Source organism: Hyaena hyaena, unplaced genomic scaffold (genome assembly GCF_003009895.1).
Source record: "Hyaena hyaena isolate Hyena2069 unplaced genomic scaffold, ASM300989v1 scaffold_223, whole genome shotgun sequence".
Lineage (NCBI taxonomy): Eukaryota > Metazoa > Chordata > Mammalia > Carnivora > Hyaenidae > Hyaena > Hyaena hyaena.
The window spans coordinates 1,087,996-1,113,467 of record NW_024080856.1 but is presented as its reverse complement, the minus strand read 5'-3'; the positions used below and the strand labels follow the sequence as shown (position 1 = coordinate 1,113,467).

The following is a 25,472-nucleotide window of genomic DNA, read 5'->3' as shown; positions in this document are numbered from 1 at the left end:
CCTATGAGCGAAAAAGAAAGGAGGCAAGAATGGGCAGGGAGAGCCCTTGGACTGTGGCTTAGATCTGAGAAAGTCTCTGCCAGGTCAGTGGGCAGCTCTGTAATGTAGATGGTTTCCTAAAAGCATCTGTGTCCAGCAGAAATAGTTAGGACCTTACATTACCACCTTGCTCAGAGATTGGCTTCCCAAATAGTTTGACCTCAGGTGACAAGCTAAGGGGATTCTAATGAAGCCAACAGCAGGGGTGCTAGGAAATCATAATCCTTGTAGCTAGGCAGCAAGCCATTTCTTGAGGGGGAATTTGAGTGGCAAGTTTCTGTGTCTCCAACAGGGTGATATGATCATGAGCTGTTTCATGGGGAACTAGGACTTGAAGTAGAGCCAGATAATATGGGTGTCAGTTTGGGTTTCTCTGTCTATTGGCCATGGCACTTTGAGTCTACTTTCTTTCTCTGTAAAATAGGAACATAATGTACAACCATAAAGAGGGGTAGGAAGGCAAAAATAAGGTAACGGATATGCAGATGCTGTTGTGGGTTATTAAAATGCTTCGAATTTTTATGTATTTCTTCTTATTAGCACCAAACAGAATATATAATTTATTCATTCATTAGTTGAAACAGCTCTTAATTGTGGACTTATTATGTAGTGTGCTCCCTTTTAGCAATGCAATTATAGCAGTGAAGTAATCAGACAAAATCCCTGTTCACAAAGAGTTTACATGGCAATGGGGGAAGGGTGGATAATAATAAATATATCATATATTATATATATCATATATATCATGTATATCCTTGGGAGGAAAGAGGGCAAGGCACAGGAGGAGGAATGAGGACACTTATTACATGTGATAGTAAAGGCAGGTCCCAGTGATCTACTGATATCTGAGCCAGCTAGAAAGTGGAAGTGAGTCACCAGACTACTTGGGGAAGGAACCACTCATCAGAATAGCACGTGCAAAGACCATGAGCTGGGAATGTGCCTAGAATGTTCTAGCAACAACAAGACCACACATGTTGTTGAAGTGAGTGAGCAAAGGGAGTATAAAAGGGGATGAAGTCAGAGAGGTAAATACTGTGGAAATTTAGCAGTGTCATAAAGACTTTGGTATTGACTGAGGAGAGGGGAAGTTATTGTAGCAATTTGAGCAGAGTTGGGCATGATCTTTTGGGCTGGCATGTTACAATGGTGCATATGAGGAGAAGTGCTGAATGGGGAGACCTCAGTTACATGGCCCTACAACAATCCATGAGAGAGATGATAATAGTTCAGGTCAAGGTGCAGGTTTTAACTTTGAAGTGAAGTGATGGACTTCTCGACATGTGTTTGATATAAAGTCCACAGTGCTTACTGATGGGGGGTGGGGGGGCGGCAAGAGCAAAGTTTTAACTGAACAACAAGGAGGATAGTCTTTTGCAGAGATAATAGAAGGTGATAGGAGTAGCATGTTAGCAGGGGCATTGAAGGTGGTGTCTGGGGAAAGATTCAGAGATGTTTGGGACAAAATTTGAGATGTTTCAGTAATAATTCTCATGTGGATGTTGATTAGGCAACTAAGTGAAAGGCTCTGAAATTCCAGCTGAGAATATCAGTTTGGGAAGTGCCAGCCTAGGGATGCTATTTAATGCCTGGAGAAAGCAATTGTTGAGGTTATCACGGGAGCGAGTCTGGTTAAATATGGGAAATATCAACAGCGCCTGGATGACTCAGGTGGCTCAGCGACTCCTGCCCCCGGGCTCAGGTCATGATCTCATGTTTGCTGAGATTGAGCCCCGTGTTTGGTTCCGTGCTGATAGCACGGAGCCTGCTTGGGATTCTCTTTCTCCTTCACTCTGCCCCTACCCTCCTTGCTTGTGCCCCCCATCTCTGACAGCCCCTCCCCTGCCTCTGGTGTCTCTCTCTCAAAATAAATAAATAAACATTAAAAAAAAAAAAGATGGAAGATGTCCAAGGACTGAGTCTTGAAAATCATCATTTAGCAGTCTGTAGAATGAGGGGGGTTCAGTGAAGAATACCAAAAAGGAGCCCCCTGTGAGGTGGGAAGAGCATGAAGAGAAAGTGATTTCCAGGAAACCACGTGAAATAAGTACTTCAGGGAAGAGGGAGTGACCAGCAGTGTTAAGAGCTGCAGCCACATCAAGTAAGATGGAGACTGAGAATGGTCCATCGGGTGTATCAGAATCAAATTATTTTGTGACCATGATGAGGTATCTTTTGGAGGAGTAGAGGATAGATGTGGAAACCTGATTCAACGGTATTTTTTGGGTTTTGTTTTGTTTTCCTAGAAAAAGGGAGGAGAACTGGGAATTGTGTAGGGAAGTTATTCAAGGAGTTCTGCTGCAAAGGGGAAGTGGGAATGAGGGAGAAGTGGAGGAGATTGTGCTTTGGGGACATATTGGGAAATATCAGTACCTGCTTGTATATTAATGTATTTGAACCAGTAGAGACAGATATTCATGAGGCAGGAGAAAATGGAGACAGCTCTAGTAGAGGAATTTCTGAACAAGTAAGGGGACAAGGTTTAAAGCACAAAGATGAGTTGCCCTTGGGAGCAAAGGCAGTACCTTTGTTGGAAAATATGGTTGAGGGTATAAATGCATATAGATAAGTAGCTGCAATGGAAGAATACATGGAGAATCTCCAGATTTCTTCTGTCTTCTGAGTAAAAGTTCATGAGCAGAGAACAGAACGGTGGAACAAGTTCTTGAGGTTTGAGAAGAAAGAGTAATGGTCAGAATAAAATCTACCAGAAGATCTCAATTCATAGTCTTGAAGATCTCAAGGCAACAGCTCTGATTGTAGTTCCTTTCTGAAAGGATTTCAAGGAGATTAATGTAAATTTCAACTTGAGTTTCAATTCTCTCCTTTTCTACCTGTGTGAGATCTGGAAAATCACTTCACATCTTTTCTCTTCTTTTTTTTTTTTTTTTTTTTTACTGTAATATGTAGGCATGAGACAAAATCAGGGCTTTCACAATTATTTGACAAGAATTCTCTCTAGGACATTTTGTATCAGAGTAATTAAGGACATGGGCTGATGTTGACACATGTACTTGATGAGAAACTAATGTTTAAAAAAACAGTGTTTAGTTTTCCTGTATATGATCCTGTCTAATACTTTCTATTCCATACTAATCTTTTCTGTCCTAATGTATTTTTTGTAATGTATTTTAATATTTGTTTGTTGTTTGTTCTTAAGCCTGGCTAATCGAATTGTGAATAGATTTCATAATCCACAAATGGATCATGATCCACAGTTTCAAAAGCACAGTTTTAAAAGATAGTCTCATAAGTGCCTCCCAGCCTGTAATTATGAAATTCTGGAAACTTTTGAAGAGAACATGAGAGTTAAAGTAATTTCAGTCATAGCACAAATTTTAAGAATATGTGGTCTGGACCATACATTGATTTTTGTTTTAAAAAATTAGTTATCAAGATTCTAAAATGGGATAATTCTACAATTTAGATTATTACATCTAAATTAGAAAAACAACAACAACAACAACAACAGAAGAATTGGTGTGCCTGTCCTTAGTCCCTCTTTGAATTCTTCTATTTTCTCTCTCTACACTTGAGTCAAGTCATTCATTTGGGCCACTACCTTTAATGCTGCAGGCATATGAGTTTCTAACCCCTGCTGTACCAACTGAGGCACTTCCTTAACTAAATTTCAAAAAAATGAATACTTATTAAGCACTGAAATATGCCCAACATTGTGCTAGAAATTGTATAGAAAAGAGGAGGTTGCTGGGGGTGGTTTTTTGTTTTTTGTTTTCTCTTTTTGAGAGAGAGAAGAACACGTGTGCACACTCACACAAGCAGGAGAGGGGCAGAGGGAGGCAGGGAGGGAGGAAGGAAGGGAGGGAGGCAGGAAGAGAGAAGAAGAAGAAGAAGAAGAAGAAGAAGAAGAAGAAGAAGAAGAAGAAGAAGAAGAAGAAGAAGAAGAAAGAGAGAGAGAGAAAAAAAGAGAGAGAGAGAATCTTAAGCAGGCTCCACATTCAGCATGGATGGGGCTTGCTCTCAATACCAACAGATAATGACCCTGGGCTGAAATCAAGATCTGACACTTAACTGAGCCACCCAGGTGCCCCAGAAAAGAGAAGATTTAAGTGAATTCCTTCAGGGAGATTATAACATCCTAAAAATGTTAAATCATGCACCTAATTGACTCAGATGCCAGAAAAACAAAAACAAAACAACTGACTGTAAATGAGGAGGCCATACATCTCACTTTGCTAGGTACCGTCTCACTTTGCACTATTGTTCCAATGTAGTTGTTAGTAATAACACCTTTTTCACTCTTAAAAGCCCTGGTCTGGATAACAATTTCTCTGGCCATTGTAACTATAGATTATTATTTTATTTACTTTTTCTGGAGTTGGGGGAGCCACGGAGTCTGAAATCAGTGGTCACTGATTTATTCCCTCTGTTGGGCAGAACATGGAATGTCCCTCATGGTCACCATCAATCCTCTATTTATGTTCTAAATGCTAAAAATTTGTGGTCCTAAGTTTATTAATTTACCAGCATTTTCTTCTTCATATTCCACATACTCCCTTTTCCTCTTACAAGTGCTCTGAAAGAAAAGCTACTATCCCCACCATCAAATACATAGGTGAGATGAGTTATAATACCATTTAAGAGAATTTTGATAATAACATGAATAAATTCCAACATGGGATTGAATAAGAGTCTTTTGGGGTCAGTCCTTTTACCTCATACTTCTTTGTTGTCCCTTTCAAAGGTAGATAACCCAGCCCATAGAATGCAGCCAAGAAATAATCCAGCCCTGTGCAAAGGCTGAAGCTATGATGTGAAGTGACTGTGAACAAATTTATGGTCACTACTACATGGCATGATTCCTTGCCATTTATTCATTGATCTATCTAAGCAATATGATACATTCCTTCCTCCCATTGCTGGACAGCCAGGAAAAGATTAGTGAAACCAACATCTGGCTAAACAGGAGGCTACAGGAAAGGTTGGGGGTTAGTTATTATCAAAAAGCAAGGAAAGGAGACTAGAAGCTAACTGCCAAAACAAGAGTGCTTTCAGTCTTCAATGTAGCTTATTCTTTATCTTGTGCTGAGATACTTCTTTCATACTTATAATGGCAGATGCTGTACTGGTCTGTGTGTGTATGTGTGTGTGTGTGTGTGCCTGTGTGTGTGTACTGTTTTGTATGGAATGAATGATTGAAACAGGTTTTTAAGATTACTCTATTCTGTAATGAAAACTGTAGCCCTCTAATCTGTTCTCTTCAGTGTCAGGGTTCACAGGAGGTTGAAATTTATAACTAGCAATACGAACTCATCATTAATTGGAGGGAATCAAACAAACCCAGAAACAAACGTTAAAAACAATCAAGCAAAGAAACAAATTAGCCATAAGTATGACTAAAAACTAATCCAATATTTATTGTACATGAGATCTTCAATAGATTTTACTAGAATGGACCAAGATATAGACTAACAGGAGTTATTAAGGGCACTGAAATATATGAGCATTGCCAAATACTGGCCTCCGCCTGACTTTGGTGAGTAAGGGACTTACAAATTCTTGGAGAAGTGCCTTTTAATGAATTTCTACCGTATAGTATTTTTGTCAATGGTTGAGTGATTCCAGGAAGATAAAATACTTTTCTTGGAAAATAATGTCGGGTTTTCATCCTATGTTAATAAACTATAAGCTTATTTGAAAAACTCTAGGTGAGGGGCGCCTGGGTGGCTTAGTCGGTTAAGCGCCCGACTTTCGCTTAGGTCATGATCTCGCGGTTCGTGGGTTCGAGCCCCGCGTCGGGCTCTGTGCTGACTGCCAGCTCAGAGCCTGCAGCCTGTTTCAGTCTGTGACTCCCTCTCTCTCTGACCCTCCCCTGCTCACGCTGTCTGTCTNGACTCCCTCTCTCTCTGACCCTCCCCTGCTCACGCTGTCTGTCTGTCTCTCTCTCTCTCTCCTAGAAATAAATAAAACATTAAAAAAAAAAGAAAAACTCTAGGTGAGTGAGAATAGTGGGTTGAATGGTAGCTCCCCAAACAACATGTCCATGTCCTAACCCTCAGAACCTGTGAATGCAAGCTTATTTGGGGAAAAAAAAGAACCTTTACAGACATAATTAAGAATTTCAAAATGAAACCATCCTAGATTATCTGGTAGCACCCTGAATCCAGTGATGAAAAGGAGGCATCTCCTAAGAGAAATGCAGAGGGAGATGAAACACAGACAGCAAAAGAGACAGAAAGAGAAGAGAAGAGAAGGATTCAGGTAAAGGTGGAGACAGAGATGCAGTGATGCAGCCACAAGCCAAGGACCTTCTGGAGCCACCAGGAATAGAGTCAGGGAAAGAGTCTCCCATGAAGGCTTAGAAGAGAGTACAAATATGCCAACATGTTAATTTGGGACTTCTGGCCTTCAGAACTATGAGAAAATAATTTTCTATTAAGTTACTGAGTTTTTGGAGACATTTTTTAATGGCTGCAATAGTCAGAAACAAACATAGCAAGGACAATGAGAATTACTGTTTTCCCTCCTATTAGATCCAACAATTAAATTGCTATTGGGCACTGAAAGCCATTGTTTTTTAGAATAATTGTCTACAAGCAGAGACTTTATTTTTTCAGATGAATGCTGTGTTTGGTAGAGCTGCAAAATGAGGATGTTTTATCTACTGCTTCCCCTGATGAGGGGGAAGAGAATACAGTAGCATAGCAGGAAATGAAAATACCTGTTAGAACATTTTTTTTAATTTAAAATATTAAGAAGGACTTTGTTAACAAGTGGAAACTTGTTAACCCAGAGTTTATGTATCTGTTATGCAATTATTTAGTATTGCTCTTCCAACTTGTAAGGCAGACACCTAAACCCTTCAGAATAAGCACTCATCCTTGATAGTGGCCTAAAATAAAGGAGGACCTAGAAAGAAGAGTCCACACAACTCTTCACTCTGCCCAAGTTCTTATAGGAGGAAGTTGGTTGGAGAGTGTACATGTATTTTAGAGCAGCCTCTTTGCCAAGTAGTAAGCGAGGAGATAAAACAGATTATTTCAGTATAACTTTTGCATTCTTGAAAGTGACTAATTGAATAGGAAGTATCTGCACTAAAATATATCCCAGTAAAGTCAACTGAAAAGACCCATCATTTGACTTATTTCCTAATGTTTCCTATTAATGATAATAAGGGAATGACTCTAAACATTATCAGGGGAGAAGTTTCTACATTAGTACATGTCAGTAGTTATGATCTTAAGTCATAACTGTCTGGACTACCCTGAGAACCAAGGTTTTCCTGCCAATGGGTACAGGAAAGCATTTGGTATCTCTAATGTTCACCAAGAGCCTTAGGCAGACATACCAGTAATCTCGTGCTTTGTACACATTCTGATCCAGTAGACCTATTTCCAGGTGTTGGGGAGGGAAAAAATATTGTTTCTACCCTCCAAAATTCTTCTGGCTGCTCTTAAGAATTAAATTGACATGAGAAAGATTAACAGGAGAAAATAAAATTTAGTTATTTATGTATGTGGAATCTACATAAACATGAGAGCCCAAAGACAGTCAGGCAAAATAAGGTTTATATGTCATTCTGGACTGAGGAGGAGAGTGTGGGGGTCTGGGGCTTTGAAGAGAAGGAAGGCAATTCATAGGAATAATGGAAAGAATAAATGTTTGGTAAATAAATATTTGCTGTGACCTAGAGAATCAAGGGGAAACAGGATTTTTAATGAACAGACTTTGCTAGTTAATAATACAGTGTGATTATCTGCAGTAATAGCTCTCTTTCTGGATCAGGTCTCTAGAATATTCTTTTAGGCAGTTAGGGGGAGGTCAGAGTTTCTTCCTCAGCCTGTGCTTCTTGAATGTAATCAGCCTAAAATAATTCACATGCTAAAGAGACACATTCTGGGGTGGCAAATTATGCACCCCTACACAGGACTAATGGTAATCATGGTGATGCATCAATATTAATCTACAAGGATGTCCATCTCAGTGGTATTTACTAATAGTTGAAAAGTCTAAACAAGTTAACATCCTGATATGAAGAAACCTTGAGAAGGAAAATAAAATCCTTATCTGAATAAATATGTCATAGTATTAATGATTAATTCAATTATATGGACCACAGACCTGTATATGATCTGATAAAAACTATTTATCTTTTTTTCTAGAAAAATTCACACATATAAAACTTTCTATACAATTTTGGGGAGATAATGGTGTTCATGAACTATTTGAAGCCCATTAAAAATTACTTACCTGAGTTCCGGTTAGGAACTCTTGGATTAAATAATCTTTGAGATAATTTCTAGTAGTGTTCTAAACCAAGACAAGTGTCAGTCTTGTATCCCTACCTGTTTATGAAACTAATCACTTTTTTATCTTTGCAACAAATCCTTATAATGAAATAAACAATTGAATGGTGATTCTCCCTCCCTATTTCATACTGTGGAAGTTTGTGTGTATAGCTCTATCCATGGGATCCAACTAACTAGCTTATAAAAGAGATAAATTCTTCATATGTGAGAACTTCTACTGTTTGAATATGAGGATATGTATTAAATGAGTGATCTATATCTAGAAATATCTGTATCTACCTATTATGTGCATATGTGACCACTTGCAAGCAAACACTGAATATACATGTAATGACATGTTTGGAATTCTTATAGCCAGACATATCTAAATTCCTATTAGAGAGGCAAGTTAGGAAAACTTAGTAATTAGGGCCTGAGATAGCTTCCTTCCCAGTGAAAGGAAACAGAACTTGCTTACTACCCTCCAAAAGGAATGGAAGAACATTGAGAGAAATGTGTGAAGCTAGAAGGCTGAGAATTGCTGCAGATTTGGGAGATGGCCCTTGTCCATGATCCAGCTAGTGTAAACTAGTGACATTACAAAATCCTAAATTAGGAAGGTCTTCTTTATCCCTGATACAAAGCCTCAAAGGAGCTAAATTGTATTGTGAGCCTGCCTTGGGGCCGAATTAAGTTAGGGAAGTTGTATACAGAGGTGAAAACAGGAAGTCCTGGAAAGAATTTATAGAAATTTGTGGAAGCAACTGGAATGAAATTCAGTTTCACCAAGACCCTGAAGAGTATTGGGACCTAACTGACATCTGGATTGCATATTTTTGATATTTAAATTATAAATGTTTGATTCATTTATAATTCAGATGTGTTCTTTTAAGGGAAAAATATCTTGGCTTTGAGAACTCTAAGACAGTTACATGTACAGTCTAAGTTTAGGCATATTATGTAATTTGCCACAACTTAGAGGCTTTATTTGCTGTGGGTGCTTTCCCCTAGTAGTTGAAGGTGAACAAGGCACTTGGAAGAAGGTAATGGAACCACTCCATCCCTGTTCAAAATTATTGAAATGAAGCTCCAGAAGTGTCCTTGGTTCTTTTTATAAATAATTGTCTATATCCAGAGGCTAGTATTGTCTAAGACCCATCCATCGTGATGTAAAAATTGCATTGCATGATAATTACTTAGTGTCCTACCATTCCCCTTAATGGGGTGGGGATTCATCTCCCTCACAAGTGACTCTCTAGCCACTCACTCACCCCTCAAATTGAGAGCCTCTGATTCTGGGTTTTCTAGCTTGCAGGGGAGGACTGCCTTGGTTTCCACTGAAATCACATTTTGTTCTGTCAGAAGATGCTACAAGGGAGGAAGTCAGTGGAGAGAAAACAGAATATATAATACAAAAACCAACCATAAGTTATCTAGGACTTTTTTCTCTAATTTTTCTGTTTAAAGTATCACATAATAAAACCACCTTTGATACACAACACTATAAATGTTAACACATACATAAATCTGTGGAAATATCACAATCAGGAAACAGAACAGTTCCATTACCCACCCATCCCCCTGACCCCCCAAAAGTCCCTCATGCTATCTATCCCTTTATAGTTAGACTCTCAGCCAGATGCTAACCTCTGACAACCACCGATCTAGTCCGCATCAGCATAGTGATGCCCATTTGAATGTTATACATATGGAACCACACAGTATGAAGTTCAGCATTTTTCACTTAACGTGATTTTGAGATTCATCCAAATTGTTGTGTGTATTTATAGCTTATTCTTTCTTATTGCTGAGTAGTATTCCATTGTAAGGATTTACCATAGTTTAATTGTTCATCAACCCAGTAAAGGGCATTTGGGTTGTTTCCAGTTAGTAAATATTACAAATAAAACTATTAGGAACACTTATATAGAAGGATTTTGCATGAATGTACATATTTTTTTTTCTAGAGTAAATACCCAGGAATGGAATTATTCACCCAAGGCTTTTGGGGGGGAAATGTAATGAGTGAAGAGATTCATAAATTATCCCTAACAAACATCTACTTTTCCTCTAGAAATTCTAGTTATATTGATGTTTTTATCTTTGTGCTCAGTATGCAAAACAAGACAGCTGGGGAGTTTAGGCACTATCACAAGTCACTGAAAAGTCACATAACCTCTGACAGTCCAAGAATATTTGGGAAAAGATTGCCAATTTAATTACTGCAGAGGGGAATCAATAAATAGGGAGCAATAATAATGAATGGTAAAGACTTTATTTTCAAGAAAATGAGTAAATAGTTTCATTTTCAAGAAAAAAACTTAGGTCTGTACTTCAAACCTGGGAGAGAGAAGGAGCTGTCATAAATCCACTAAGGAAAATTTCTCAGGTTTCTGTGATTAGGAACCTTTAGGGATTGGGTGAAAAGAAAGGTTACATTACTTAAAGGTTTCAAGAAGTTGATTTTTTTCAGGAGTAGTAAAGAGATACATTAATGACATTGAGCGAATTGGATGTTTACTGAGGGTCTCTTTATTGTTTACAATTCTCGTACATAAAATGAACTCAAGGTTTACTAAAAGGGCATAAAGTTTCATGTTTGACCAGAGCATTACAAATTTGTAAATTATTCTGGGATATTTCAGTTTTCTCGCTTGACATCATATAATGCAGTTCATCTGCATTTATAAACTTAAATGCATTAACTTCTTCCTACACTCTTCAAATGACTTGTTCTTTCTTCCTTTTTTTCTCCCTTCTTCCCTCCCTTCCTTCCTTCTTCACTTTCTTTCTCTCTCTCTCTCTCTTTCTTTCTTTCTTTCTCTTCCTCCCTCCCTCCCTCCCTCCCTCCCTCCCTCNCCTCCCTCCCTTCCTTCCTTCCTTCCTTCCTTCCTTCCTTCCTTCCTTCCTTCCTTCCTTCCTTCCTTCTCTTTCTTTCTTTTCTCCTCCTCTGTTCTCTTTTCTTTCAGTTTTCTGAGTGCCAAAAATTGATGTATTTCACTGAGAAAACCATCCTATTTAATCCATAAAACAACCAAAATAATCCTGCATGTTTTGTTTTCTTCTGTCATCATAAAATGAGGAGCTTATATCAGTCATAGAACATCGATAGGCAGTCACTTCCTTGGGATAACTTGAGGGACAAATTAAAGCTTACTGCTGAAAAGTACTTCTTCTGCTACTCTGCCACATGTTAGACATTCTTTGAATTAAGACATTATCTTCAGTTAACCCTTGCTAAAATATACATAGATACCTTGGTACATCATCTTGAAGACAGTGGAACCTTGTGGTTAAGAAAGAGAACTGTACTGTCAAGAGCAAAATGAATGTAACTATGTTATCCTTACTAGTACACCAGTGAGTATCTATCTCATGACAAAAAGCAGAACACAGAAGAGTTTAGAAGAAGGAACAATATTTCATTGGTGAAATTAAAGTGTCTTGCATTGATAATGCTGCCATCTAAGATGTATCCCCCAACTCTTTTGAAGACTGATGTATTACAGTGCCAATCCTTAGTGAAGATTACACGAATTTCATTCCATCAGTGCTTACTGGACTCATTATTAATCTCTTTTTTTTCATTAATGATTGATTTCCAGGTATTTCATAGTCATCACAGTTAAAAATTCCATATCTATGCTACAGCAATTAATTTATTTTTTCTTCCATGAACATTGTAGACAAATTTGTCTTAACATAACTTATATCTACATCTGTCTTTTGGTGGACCAGCTGTTTCTGTGGGTATTATGGTCACCCTAAACGCTGTCTTTAGCATTTATGCAGGGAAATTGTCAGACCACCTTTCTGGTAAACTGACATATCCCAGTGATAGCCATAAGGTCAGTGTTTGCCAGAAAATAAAGTGCAAGAAAAGTAAGGTCATAGAATGTTGAGAAAATGTTCCTGGAGTAGAACAAAGCCATTTCCCATTGTGACCTGGAAAATGGGTTGCTGCCTTAATGCATATCATTATGAGGGGCATTCACGTGCCAAAACAAGTTTGTATAGACACTTAAAGTGAAGAAGCAATCCATTTCAGTGCCTTGCCTTTTTATTCAGTTTCAGATGCATTACAAAGGCTGCAGCTGCTGGTGTGGGCAAGACTCAAACCTCCCTGTATTTTTGTCATTTATCACATTTCAGTGTATTGTCTCCAAACCATTTTCACAAGCATTGTGTGGTTTAACCCACACAAAACACACTTGTAGGTGTTACTTATGAATCCCATGTTATAGGTAAAGAAACTGAGGCTCACAGATTTTAAAGGACTCCCCCAGTTATCTAGCTAACATGAGGTAGATCTTGGATGTGAATCTCTATTTTCCAACTGATCTCCATTGATCTTTCTACTATTCCATAGCTGCTGGTGCTTAGGTGGAAAGCAATGGTTGTAGATAATGGGAGAAGCAGTTTGGCCTCTGGGTAATAAGGGTGTATTATTAACTTTCAAAATGGGCTTGATTATAAAGGGAGTAAATTATAAAGACATATATGATACTGTAATAGTTTTTCTAAAATAATGTGTAAGAAGATCCTGTCCAATAATGTTATCAAGACTCCATTTCACCTGTTTGGGAGCTTTCAAAAGTCCCAGTAATTCTACTATAAGCAGTAATTTAGTTCCTGGAACTTATTCCTTGTTTTCCTAGCTTTTTATGATCACCTCTCTAGGTTTATACTTGTCTTCTGCCTCATACCCTAACTTGTCATTTTATGGTCTTGGAATTAATCATGATGATTTTTTTAACCAACTTCTGCTTGTTCATTTGAACGCCATTTTTCCAGGAAACTTGCCCTGGCTTCATCCATATATGAGAGTAACGATGTCTCTTCTGAGTTCCACGCCCATTCTTTGCATGTTTTAGTCTATCATTCAGCAGCCTGCTGCATTCACTTTTTCTTCAAGTGAACTGTAGTATTGCAGATACTATGCTCCTCAAGTGTTTCTTGAACACTTAATACGTGGCAGGAACAGATGTGGCAGAATGGCAAAGAATGTAGACTGTTTCCCTGCATTGATGGTACTAGCATTCTAGTAATAGAGAGGAGATAAACAACAAACAAGGAGTAAATAAAGGCAAGTAAATAAAGAACTTGTTAGTGCTACATTGGAAAAGAAATAAAATATGATAAATTTTTGACACAGTAGCAGGCACTACTTTATATTTTTTATTTAAAGCCAAGTTAGTTACATACAGTGTAATAATGATTTCAGAATTTCAGGAGTAGATTTTAGTGATTCATCACTTATGTATAACACCCAGTGCTCATCCCAACAAGTAACCTCCTTAATGTCCATCACCCATTTAGCCCATCCCCACCCCCAAAACCCATCCAGCAATGCTGTTTGTTCTCTGTATTTAAGAGTCTCTTACAGTTTGCCTCCCTCTCTGTTTTTGTCTTATTTTTCCTTCCCTTCCCCTATATTTGTCTGTTATTTTTCTTAAATTCCACATATGAGTGAAGTCATACGATATTTGTCTTTTTCTGACTAATTTCACTTAGCATAATACACTCTAGTTCCATCCATGTTGTTGCAAATAGCAAGGTTTCATTATTTTTTATTGCTGAGTAATACTCTATTCTGTATATATATACCACATCTTCTTTATCCATACATCCATTGATGGACATTTGGGATCTTTCCATAATTTGGCTATTGTCAACAGGCATTACTTTCAATAAAGTAGCTAGGGAAAACTCTAAGAAAGATCCATTTGTGTTGAGGCTTGAGTAATGAGAGGAAACAGTATTGCCTGGAATAGGAAAGTACAAAGATTCTGAGTTAGAATCAGTTTGATGTATTCAAGGGGCAGTATGAAAGGGAGCAAAGCTATACCAAGGTGAAGTTCAAGAGCTTTTGCAGGCCAGATTGTGCTAGTTGCCTGTAGACCACTATTTTCTAAGTGCAGTGGGAAGCCAGTAGAGGATTTTCACAGGAAAGTGGAATGATGGGATGATCAAATTCCCATGTTAAAAAAAAAATCACAATGGCTGCTCTATGAAGATGAAGTATTAGGGCCCAGTCCTGGACGATTTCTGGAAACAAGGAGACCAGAAGGTAGCTATGGACATGGTCCAGGAAAGACTTGATTGTGGTCTGGGCCAGGTTGATAGTGGTGGAGGCAGTCATCTCTGTGACACTGTTGCAATCATCCCAGAAGAACAATATATCCTTAAAGGATAAACTCAAACCCACAGAGCTAGGTTTTCTCCCTGCATGATCCCTGAGAATCAGTCTGGCACTTAGGAAAGCTGCATCAGCTCCAGTTTTTGCTGCTCACCATGGACCATTATTTCAGAAATTTACACATGGACCTCTTGGGTGGCCGTCAGGAGTTCCTGCAGGGACTGGGTGGACACAGAATTCTCCACGATGCCATTCAGTCACTGAAGGAAGTACTTTTTTTTAAAACACTATTGATTTTCTATTTGATTGAATTTTTTTTTTTTACAAATAGTTTATTGTCAAATTAGTTTCCACATAACACCCAGTGCTCATCCCCACGAGTGCCCTCCTCCATACCCATCCCTCCTCCCCCCCACATCCATCAGTCCTCAGTTTTTGTCAGCATTCAAGAGTCTCTCATGGTTTGCCTCTCTCCCTTTCCCCCACCATTTCTCCCCTTCTTCTCCTCCTTGTTCCTCAGTTAAGTTCCTCCTAATCCTCCTATATGTGCAAACATATATTTGTCCTTCGCTGCCTGACTTATTTCGCTCAGCATAACACCCTCAAGGTCCATCCATGTTGCTACACATGGCCAGATTTCATTGTTTCTCATTGCCATCGAGTATTCCATGGTATAGATAAACCACATCTTCTTGATCCATTGGTCCGTTGATGGACACTTAGGCTCTTTCCATGTTTTAGCAATTGTTGAGAGTGCTGCTATGAACATTGGGGTACATGTGCTCCTATGCATCAGCATTTCTGTATCCCTTGGGTAAATTCCTAGCAGTGCTATTGCTGGGTCCTAGGGGAGTTCTATTGCTAGTTTCCTGAGGAATCTCCACACTGTTTTCCAGAGGGGCTGCACAAGTTTGCATTCCCACCACAGTCTAGGACATTGCCCATTTCTCCAAATCCTCGCCAGCATCTAGAGTCCTCTGATTTGCTCATTTTAGCCACTCAGACTAGTGTGAGGTGGTATCTCGGTGTGGTTTTGATTTGTATTTCCCTGATGAGGAGGGATGCTGAGCATCGTTTCATGTGTCTATTGGCCATCTGGATGTCCTCTTTGGAGAAGTGTCTGTTCATATCTTCTGCCCATTTCTTCGCTGGGTTGTTTGTTTTTCGGGTGTGGAGTTTGGTGAGTTCCTTATAGATTTTGGATATTAACCCTTTATCTGATATGTCATTTGCAACTATCTTTTCCCATTCCGTTGGTTGCCTGTTAGTTTTGTGGGTTGTTTCCTTTGCTGTGCAGAAGCTTTTAATCTTGATGAGGTCTCTATCGTTTATTTTTGCTCTTGATTCCCTTGCTTTTGGGGATGTGTCAAGTAAAAATATGGAACGCTTCACGAATTTGCGGGTCATCCTTGCGCAGGGGTCATGCTAATCTTCTCTGTATCATTCCAATTTTAGTATATGTGCTGCCAAAGCGAGCACCTATTGATTGAATCTTATAATGACAAATCTTAATGTTCTTCCTGTAATTACTAACTCTAAAAGTTTAGAGAACCAACACTCACAACTCAAGCTCAGGTATACGCTGAGAAATATGCTTACTTTTATTACTTTTTTCATACCACAACTTCATGATATTTCATACCATTTGTTCCCCATTTCACATGATTGCACTAGAGATTGAGGTCTTAAATTTTAATTTTTGGGGGAAATCTTCCAAATAGCATGTACTCCCCACTGTGCCAAAGTTTTCATTTGGACTGTAAGTTCCAAATTATTTATATTTTCTCTTTTTGAATTGCAGACCATCATGAAAGTTGACAATTTCTTTACCCCATACACACCAAAGGTAGGATTTTTTTTTATGCCATTAAATAAATCCCACTAAGGCAATGTTTTCTATAAGCTCAAGTTGATTCTTGAGATATTAATGGTATTATTACCAGGAAAAATCCCTACTTCCCTATCTTTTTTTAACGGTAAGTTAGTAAAATCAGTTTTCTTGAGGATGGGATTTCGCAAATTCTTCAGGATGCAAATGTGCTATGAGGCTTTCTAACTGGACGGGTGGCAGGGGGGGAGAGAGCATAGAATGTACCACATTTCTCAATGTGAATTGACAAGAGACTCCTTTTATGCAAAGCTTCTAGAAGTAGTAGTCTGTGATTTACACATCAAAAGATACCAGTTGAAGGTATTTGTATGTTCAAGTAGCAATTGGAAAGGTTATTTTTTGGTCCAAAAGAAATAATATGCTTTTATGCTTTCATTGACCTCAAATACTTTAATATATCAGCTAAAACTATTAATGCTACATAAATCAACATAGGCTAATAAATCCATGAAATTTGGAATTTTAAAAAGGCTGCTTTCAACTTATAAATGAGAAAACTCAGAGCCATTAGGGATAGGTGAATTGCCTATGGTGATATAGTTGGTTAGGGAAGTGATGTGGTATTCTATTTCTTATTCCATATTTTTAACTGGTATGTTCACAGCTACCATATATAAGTGGAAAATCTACTCTTATCTGAGATTTCCTTCCGACTTTTACAACCTGCATGCCTTTTTTCTAAATCCTCATTCTGGACCATACAACTATGAACAACCATGATGACAAATACATGAGACATCTGACTGTAGAGCCAAAAAGTGTTTTAAGAGAAATTGACCAAACCTAAGAAGACAAAATGTGAATGTAGGTGAAGGAAAGTTCTAACCTTTAGTTTCAGAAAGTCACTAGGTCATATGACCTGAGTAGTGTTGCTGGTTAGAAGGTACTGGGGGCACCTGGGTGGCTCAGTCGGATAAACATCCGACTTCGGCTCAGGTCATGATCTCACAGTTTGTGAGTTCGAGCCCTGCATCAGGCTCTGTGCTGACAGCCAGCTCAGAGCCTAGAGCCTGTTTCAGATTCTGTGTCTCCCTCTCTCTCTGATCCTCCCCTGCTTGCTCATGTGCTCTCTCTCTGTCTCTCAGAAATAAATAAAAAACAAATTAAAAAAAAAAAAAAAAAAGAAGGATGTACTGGTCTTAAGTCTTAATTGACCACTCACTGGATATGAATGTATCAGTGTTACACAGCTGTTAAAAGAGCTAATGTTATCTTTGGATGTATGAACAGAAGTATAGTTTCCAGATTAAAGAGGAAGACCCTATGGCTACTTAGTCTTCTCCTGGAGCATTAGTTAAGCACTCAGAAATGTGGACAACAATTGCTTCCATTTATCTTCAGAGTTTCTCTTCCCTAAGTTGCTCAGACTCTGTGATTTTCAAGAGCACATGATGTGAGCTGACTCTCCATGTCCTCTCTTTTCCTTTTTAAATATTTTTTGTTTATTCAGTTTTGAGAGAAAAAGAGACAGAGCACAAGCAGGTGAAGGGGAGAGAGAGAGGGAGACACAGAATCCAATGCAGGCTCCAGGATCTGAGTTATCATCACAGAGCCTGACATGGGACTCAAACCCATGAGCCACAAGATCATGACCTGAGTCGAAGTAAGAAGTAAGACACCTAACCAACTGAACCACTTATGTGTTCCTCCATATCTTCTCTTAATTACATGTATTCCTTCTTCCATTTCTCAAAGGCTATGTCTAATAGAGCTGCTTTCCTGCCACCCCCTGTGCCCCAAATCAGGGCTTTCTGTGGACTTCCTGGATGTTAGCTATAGGCCCCTCCCAACTTCTGCTTTTATTTTGAACTACTTGAAAACTGAAGGCTGCTGGTGGTATTCTGAATCTGATCATTATTTTGCCAAAATTTCAGAAACATGTTGGTCCTCTGGACATATATTTTAATCCATTGCTTCCTTAACATTTATAAGTTTCATGATAAGAAAATAAAAACTTTAGAAGCAAGCAAACAAAAATGGAATGGTATAACTTCATGGAATCTTTTGGCGCTTCAAAAAAATGAATATCACTTTTCTTCTGAAGGTTTATTAATCCTGTATTGGGAGTCTGTGATTAAGAATTACATAAAAATAAGCCTTTTTTGGTTCATTTTTCTTTCTTAGTGAAACACCAGGCATCCAAGGCTTTTAACAGTTACTACTATTACCTTTATTTATAAAGTCACCAGTGGGGAACATAGAAATATTAACAAATATTTGGTTTTCTTAATTTTGGCATGTGTGGGGAAAGTGGAAGAGGATTCAGAAATAAAGTAGAAAGGTAGAGGCACCAGGGCGGCTCAGTTGATTAAGCATATGTCTCTGAGTTTCAGTTCGAGTCATGATCTCATGGTCGTGAGTCTGAGCTCCACATTGGGCTCTGCACTGACAGCATGGAGATTGCTTGGGATTCTCTCTTTCTCACCCTGCCCCTCCCCCACTCCTGCTGTCTCTGTCTCACAAAATAAATAAATAAGCTTAAAAAAGAAAGAAAGCAGACAGGTAGAAGAGGTATAGTCACAGGAAGAAAGGTGTGGAAATACATAAGGGTAGGATAGGGACTACAACTACAGACTGAGAGATAAAATAGTTTTGAAAATGGGCATTCATTGAGGAAAATTGCTTACTATTTCTCTTCTGGTCTGTCTATTGTGCTGTATGCACTTTGACATAATTTATTACTATTCCATAAGCTCAATTCAACAAGTATTTATTGAGTCTCCACATATGCCAGACTGGGCATTGATTATCTGGAGTCTGCACAGACAAATACACAACCTGAAACCACTTACAGTCAAGTGAAAGAGATGATATTCACATACAAATAACCTAAATGCAATGTAGAATTGGACATGGGTCACAAAAACAGAAACAAATTGCATTCAGGGGCTCATAAGTGGCTAACGTCACCTTATCATATCACTAAAACTACCAACAAGGGAAGAATCTAATTTGAATGATAGCTCAGAAACCTTTAATGAAGGACTATTTACAGAGATGTGGATAGGTTCCAAGGAACTAACAAGGGATGTTGAGGTTACAGAAACTAGCTATCATGGGAAACTGTCACCTTCAGTCCCAAAGAGGCCGGTAGAGGAAAGGGTGTACTGAGCCTGGTAAGGGGTAGAGACATGGATGAGAGCTGCCACACAGGAACTGTAGTCATTTGGGAAAAGTGATCACTGCCAGAAAATACAGCCTTGAACAGAGAGAGGGAGGGATAAACACTTGTAAGTTTCTCTCTTCTGATCCTCTTATCTCTTACTGCTGCATCCCACTGGTCAAGCTAAACTCAAAGTCAGCTCATGTGGGAGGCTAGATAATGCAATCAAGTAGTCAGTTTCCTGGGACACAGATCATCACAGGCAAGAGAGAAGAGAGAACTGAGGATGAGGAAGCAAATGGAGACAGACCCATTGTTAGAAGTATCAAAAAGTAACAGGTCACAAAATGGTACCTGGGTAATCTGTTTTATACTGTAGGGCAAGGAAGGAAGTCCACAAGATGTAGGGTTGAAGGAGAAAGTGATTAATTCATTTTTAGTTACTTGTGCTGGAAGTGAAGATTTGGGAATGGATTATGGGGTGAAGTTGAGGACGACTTGGGAGTCTACTGCATGAAGATGGTACTTGCCTAGGAGTGGATAGACTTGTCAAGAATAGAATAGTGGAAGTTTGTGGAAGTTTGTTGAAGTTTGTTAGTGGAAGTTTGGTGAATAATATTTTAGTAGATGCAGTTATGTAAAGAGTTGAATACAAGATACAGATGTAGGGAAAGAAAGGGGGGAAATATTCAAACATTAGAATCCATGAAAAGAGGCATTTTGGAGGTAAATAATTTCAAGTAAGAATCAAGACTAAGAAAAGACAGTTGGATTGTGTAATCATAACAATTAGTCTTGCAGACTCTGATGGTTAAGGAGCAGAATGAGTGGAGCCCATATGTAGGAGGGGGGGTCTGGCTGAAATGTGGTTCTGTTTCACTACCAGAGAAGACCAGAGCAGGTGTGCAGAGGAGAGGGGAAGCAATTCTCTTAGTCTCATGTTTTCTACCTGGTTTTGTGTAAATGAAACAGAAATTGTTGTCCTTAAATTTTTTTTTTAGTAATAAAATGCTAGGAGTCCACAGGATGGAGAGATTATTTTCTAAAAGTGACCAATGAGTAATCAAATTGTCATTATGTCCCAATACTCAAAGCAGAAAGGTAAAGCTCTCTTTATTTTTTTCTGTTGAAATTTTTAAAAAGAACAACTTGAGTAACACTAGTGGGACATTTGTTCTGGACATGTTAAATCTTTAAAATATCATAGTATTTTGTTTTTTTGTTTTAGGAAAATTTACTATTTGCTACTATGATTTTTTACATTTGTAGACCTTAGCCAGTGATAGTAACATAAAATATTTTTGCTATCTTTATAGTAATCATATTTCCTGGTTATATTCTAGGTGGCTAAAAAATAATTTTTAGTGGTTTTCTGAAGTTTCCAATAATGGAATTGTATCCCTGAATGACTGGATTAAATTGGAGTGTATACTTTTATGTTTAGAAGGAGATTTTATTTAAAGATGTGTTGTTGCTGTTTCTGGTTTCCTCACCCAGAGCACATGGGTTACATGCCCCTCCATCTTGACATTAGTCAGGGTCACATGACTTGTGGTAGTTAATAGAAAGTGATCAGAAGTGATGCATTCAAGAGTTGTTTTACAGTTCTCTCCATGTTCTCATTTTCTCCATTGGTAAAACATGGCTTTCTCCACCTGAGCCCAGTGAGCATAGTCTCTCTCAGACAACCTATATTTTTCATGAGGTATGAATGGAAATAAAATTTGTTGCTATAAGCAGAGATCACCAAGCTTTTTCTGAAAAGGAAAGGATAATAAATATTTTTGGCTTTGCAGGTGATAAGGTCTCTGTCACAATGACTCACCTCTGCCATTGTTATGTAAAATAGTCATAGACACTAAGTGAATAAATGAGCACAGCTGTGTTATAATAGAATTTTATTTATAGAAGCAGCGGCCAGATTCAGCCCATGAGCTGTACTTTATTGGCATCTCCTTTATGTCCCTGAGTAGTTGAGGTTGTTATGGCAGCATAACCCAGCCTATACTATCTTATATAGCTACTATTACACTTTATAAAGGGAATGTGAGAACTGCAGAGTCAATGGCAATTTGTGCTTCTAGGAGAATGTTTATTAAAATGGCACCATGCAAAGTCAATTGGGGTTCAGATCTTTAATCTGATTGAGTCAGGAACCAAGGAAATAAGGACTTAAGATGGCTATATAAGAAAAGGTGGACCATGGGCACCTGGGTAGCTCTGTTGGTTAAGCTTCTGACTCTTGATTTTGGCTCAGGTCATGATATCAGTGTTCGTTGAGCTCTGTGCTGATAACATGGAACCTGCCTGAGATTCCCGCCCCCCCATAAACAAACTTTAAAAAAAAAAGAAAAGAAACAGTGGGCCAAACATTTAGAATTTTTTTTTTTCAAATTCATACATGCAGGGAGGAAAAAAAAAGTCTCTTTCAGGGCCTATAATGATGGCCAGGGAACTAGTACCCAGAAAAGAAGTATGTCTAAGTAAAATTCCATGGGAAGAGGTCTTCTGATTTTTTCCATATCTCTTAAACCCTAACAAATGAAAATTGAGTTTCAATGATAATTATCAAGGTTTATAAGGAGGCAAAATTAGACTTCTGGGACTAGAATCTTTCTGACTCTCAAGTTCAGTGCCAGTTGCATAGATGTGCTTTTGTGATGAGCATTTTGTAAACATGCATCCAGATGTACATCTACAACGTATGGCCATTTCTGCATGTGTGCTCTACTTCACTAAAAAGTTTTAAAAACTAATCATTTAAAGAACTGAAGTGAGGAAAATCAGTTTTGAAATGCTACATAATAAATGCACAATCTGTTTTTAAGGGTGATTTGTAAAGTGTGATTGTTATGTCAGCAAACTTCAGCGTTGTCTGAAACAGGAATGGCTCAGGCAATGCTATATTTGTGAGTTGGCTCCTGAACTCCCTTAATTTCTAAATAAATGCTTCTCTTGGTAAACTTCACAACCATCAGATGTCTCTTTGGTGAGAAAATGTACCAAATTTTCTCCTCCCACTAGTAGGGAAGGCCATCTCAGACAAATTTATTACATCCCTCACATTTTCTGTCACAAAGGCAGAAGGTATCTTCCTTCCCTTCAGCCTTTATGTCTTATCTCCTTCATTCATGTGGCTAATTTCCTGCTTTGTGTAAACAGAAGCCTGAGCCAAAGATTCCATATGGGAGCTGAGAAGATCTTATTCACCAGAATCAAACCTGTGGCAAATAAATCTGGGGAAGAAGAGAACATAGAGGCAGTCTGGAAGGAAAAGTACCTGCCCAATTCCCTGACCTACAAATGCGCAGATGAAACCCTTCAGAATGAAAAATTATCATGTACCAGCAACATAGTAAGAAGTTGTGATTTAAAAAACAAAAACAGATATGTTAATAATTTTAGAATCCTGTTTTTAGTTATTATTTGCTTATTGTATGTGAGAGGAAAATTGAATATGGATATTTTTTTCTTAAATAGGTTATTGTCAAGTTGGTTTCCATATAACACCCAGTGCTCATCCCAACAAGTGCCCACCTCCATGCCCATCACCCCCCTTACCCTCTCCTCTACCCCCATCAGCCCTCAGTTTGTTCTCAAGAGTATGTATTCAAGAGTCTCTCAAGGTTTGCCTCGCTCCCTCTCCCCAACAATTTTTCCCCTTTTCCTCCCCCATGGTCCTCCATTAAGTTCCTCCTAATCCACCTATACATGCAAACATATGTTATCTGTCCTTCTCTGCCTAACTTATTTCGCTCAGCATAACACCCTCAAGTTCCATCCATGTTGCTCCAAATGGCCAGATTTCATTCTTTCTCATTGCCATGTAGTATTCCATTGTTTAGATAAACCACATCTTCTTGATCCATTCGTCCGTTGATGGACACTTAGGCTCTTTCCATGTTTTGGCTATTGTTGAGAGTGCTGCTATGAACATTGGGGTCCATGTGCCCCTATGCATCAGCACTTCTGTATCCCTTGGGTAAATTCCTAGCAGTGTTACTGCTGGATCCTCAGGGAGTTCTACTGTTCATTTTATGAGGAACCTCCACACTGTTTTCCAGAAGGGCTGCACCAGTTTACATTCCCACCAACAGTGTAGGAGGGTGCCCATTTCTCCACATCCTTGCCAGCATCTAGAGTCTCCTGATTTGTTCATTTTAGCCACTCTGACCGGCATGAGGTGGTATCTCAGTGTAGTTTTGATTTATATTTCCCTGATGATGATAGACGCTGAGCATTGTTTCATCTGCCTATTGGCCATCTGGATGTCCTCTTTGGAGAAGTGTCTGTTCATGTCTTTGCTCATTTCTTCACTGAATTATTTGTTTTTCGGGTGTGGAGTTTGGTGAGTTCCTTATAGATTTTGAATACTAGTCCTTTATCAGATATGTCATTTGCAACTATCTTTTCCCATTCCGTGGGTTACCTATAAGTTTTATGGATTGTTTCCTTTGCCGTGCAGAAGATTTTTATCTTGATGAGGTCCCAATAGTTCATTTTTGCTCATGATTCCCTTGCCTTTGGAGATGTGTCAAGTAAGAAATTGCTATGGTTGAGGTCAAGGAGGTTGTTTCCTGCCTTCTCCTCTAGGGTTTTGATGGTTTCCTGTCTCATATTCAGGTCCTTTATCCATTTTGAGTTTATTTTTGTGTATGGTGTGAGAAAATGATCTAGTTTCATTCTTCTGCATGTTGCTGTCAAGTTCTCCCAGCACCATCTGTTAAAGAGGCTGTTTTTTTTTTTTTTTTTCCATTGGATACTCTTTGCTGCTTTGTCAAAGATAAATTGGCCATACAATTTGTAGGTCCAATTCTGAGTTCTCTATTTCATTCCATTGGTCTATGTGTCTGTTTTGGTGCCAATACCATCCTGTCTTAATGATGACAGGTTTGTCGTAGAGGCTAAAGTCTGGGACGGTGATGCCTCCCGTTTTAGTTTTCTTCTTCAATATTACTTTGGGCTATTCGAGGTCTTTTGTGGTTCCATACAAATTTTAGGATAGTTTGTTCTAGTTTTGAGAAGAATGCTGGTGCAACTTTGATTTGGATGAATATGGATATATTGAATTCATTGCTCCATAGCTTTTTAGTTCTTTTGTTTCTTTCTTTTTCTTCTTTCTCATGCGCTCCCCTGCCCCTGACTTCACACACACTTTTAAAGCTGGTTTTATTAGCTGTATTGGACATGTAATATTTTCTTGGTCAGGTGCCATGACTGAGGTTGCCTTTCTATGGGGATATTTATTTTATCTCCTTTTAATAGAAATTTTGACTTAATAGCTTAAGTGAATATGATGATGATAATTGAAATAAAAGGCATATTAATTTTGTTTTAAAATTAAACTTTAGAACTTAATATGTACTTTTAATAATAAACTGCATTGGATTAATCATGTGCTATACGAACATAGTAGAGTGGCTTACATAATATTTTTCAAGATTTATCTCTCTTAAGTTAAAGTACTTTGTAACCATTTTTTCATCAACAGGAATGTAGCTCCAGCAAGAATGATACAGGGTTTGACATTTTACAATGCACATTCTGAGGTTTCCTAATGGGAAGAACGTGGACTAGAAGTAGAGTCTTTTAGAACTAAGTTTAATTTGCATCTCCACATGTGTTTGCTCTGTGATTTGGAACATGTTAATTTTTATGAACCATAGTATCCTTATCTGTATAATGGATCTAAATCTCTATCTCACCTAGCATTGTCTGAATTAAATGGGTTAATAGGCAATTAATCAGTGGTCATATCTGTTGGCTTTTAAAGATATTATCTCATTTAAATTATACAACAGTCCTCTTGAAAGATGTTGGTTTCAGTGAACTGCTTTAATGAACAACCCTCAAATCTTAGTGGATTACAACCACAGGCATAATGCCAAATATATCAACAATTGCAGACTGACTGATGCGATTCCATGTTTCTTCTCTCTTTGGGATTCAGGCTCAAGGGTTGCCTACTATTTGGGACAGTCATTCTCATGAAATGAGAAAAACAAGAGACAGAGCCAAACTTCTGCGTGAACATGGCTTTATGGCACCCCT

At 38.4% G+C, this 25,472-nt stretch overlaps 1 protein-coding gene and 1 non-coding gene across 2 annotated transcripts in view; one reads left to right on the top strand and one right to left on the bottom strand.

Annotated features, from left to right (window-relative positions):
- The window catches only part of GRM7 (glutamate metabotropic receptor 7), an 898,068-nt gene that overhangs the window by 102,270 nt on the left and 770,326 nt on the right, over nt 1-25,472 (top strand). The window lies entirely within an intron of this gene.
- On the bottom strand, nt 15,800-15,906 carry LOC120239103. Its single transcript, XR_005530367.1, has one exon. It is a non-coding gene; the product is annotated as a U6 spliceosomal RNA (small nuclear RNA).